This window comes from Egretta garzetta, unplaced genomic scaffold, assembly GCF_000687185.1.
Source record: "Egretta garzetta isolate BGI_Z169 unplaced genomic scaffold, ASM68718v1 scaffold22, whole genome shotgun sequence".
Lineage (NCBI taxonomy): Eukaryota > Metazoa > Chordata > Aves > Pelecaniformes > Ardeidae > Egretta > Egretta garzetta.
The window spans coordinates 5156792-5157035 of record NW_009259102.1 but is presented as its reverse complement, the minus strand read 5'-3'; the positions used below and the strand labels follow the sequence as shown (position 1 = coordinate 5157035).

At 61.1% G+C, this 244-nt stretch overlaps 1 protein-coding gene across 1 annotated transcript in view; it reads left to right on the top strand.

Moving 5' to 3' along the window:
- TBC1D2 (TBC1 domain family member 2) overlaps nucleotides 1–244 on the top strand; it is a 23526-nt gene that overhangs the window by 729 nt on the left and 22553 nt on the right. The gene's annotated exons all lie outside the window — the stretch shown is intronic.

Below are 244 nucleotides of genomic sequence, written 5' to 3'. Positions count from 1 at the left end.
TATCCCACCCCCCCTGTTCCCTGCAGTGCCTCTTCCGGAGGCTTTCTCAGGGGTCAGTCTAGGCTCTTGGCCCAGGTCGATCCTACTATATAGCCTCCAGTCTCCTGTGGCACCAAGTACTGCTGTTCTCACCGTGTGAAATTTGTTTGCCTTCTCTGACCTGCCCCAGCTGACTGCACGGCCGTGGCTCTCGCACTGTGGGGTCCGGTGAGAAGCGGGTCTGCTCCCGCTGTCCCGGCGGCTC